This window comes from Triticum dicoccoides, chromosome 3B (assembly GCF_002162155.2).
Source record: "Triticum dicoccoides isolate Atlit2015 ecotype Zavitan chromosome 3B, WEW_v2.0, whole genome shotgun sequence".
NCBI classification, from domain to species: Eukaryota; Viridiplantae; Streptophyta; class Magnoliopsida; order Poales; family Poaceae; genus Triticum; species Triticum dicoccoides.
Window position 1 is genome coordinate 173,508,731 of NC_041385.1, and position 791 is coordinate 173,509,521.

A 791-nucleotide genomic window follows, 5' to 3' on the forward strand; every position below is an offset into this window, starting at 1 on the left:
CCCATTATCTTATCTTTATTTTTTAGGGGAATAACCAGCACCGTTATGAATTATTTTTTCATTTGTACTTTTTTGATAATTTTTTCTGTACTGATGTGAGTTATTATTTGTACTTTAGCCGTTTGTTTTCTCCATCTGTATTAATTTTTTATTTTTTATTTGATTATTGGTATTATCTTTTGTAATTGGCCAGAGATAGTGGGCTTCGCCACGGTTGTGGGCTTTAGCCGTCCGTTTTCTCCCACTCATCTTTTAACCCTCCCACTCACCTTTTAACCTCCGATCTTTCCCGTTCCGCTCCTCTCCCGTTCCGCTCCTCTCCCGTCCCCAAATCGGCTCCGTCTTCGTTCCCCTCTTCTTTTCTCGCAGGGGGAGTTGCTACTCCTGTTTCGCCGTGGGAGCATCGGCCGGAGGGTTCAACCCCAGGGGTGGAGGTCCGGGTGCTCTGTTTCGTTCCTTTTTGCTCTGCCATTGACTTTTGCTTGCGTCCTGTCATGTTGAGATTTTCCCTCTATTTCTAATCTGTTGCTCTCTTTGCTGTCCCAGGCTGCACTCGCTAAGGTTCCTTTGTTGTTGAACGACCATTTGGCGGCAGTGATACTGGATTTGCGTGGCGGATTTTGTGTTTGCTGGTAAGAGTTTTGCTTTTTCTATGGCGTGCTTCGTTTCTGAAATAGTTCAAATCCCTAATTGTTGTTCATGTGTCTTGCAGATCTGGTTCGGCAGATTTTAGGACTGTAGATTTCAATGGGTACATCATCCAGTCCGGACAAATTGAATGCAGGTGATTT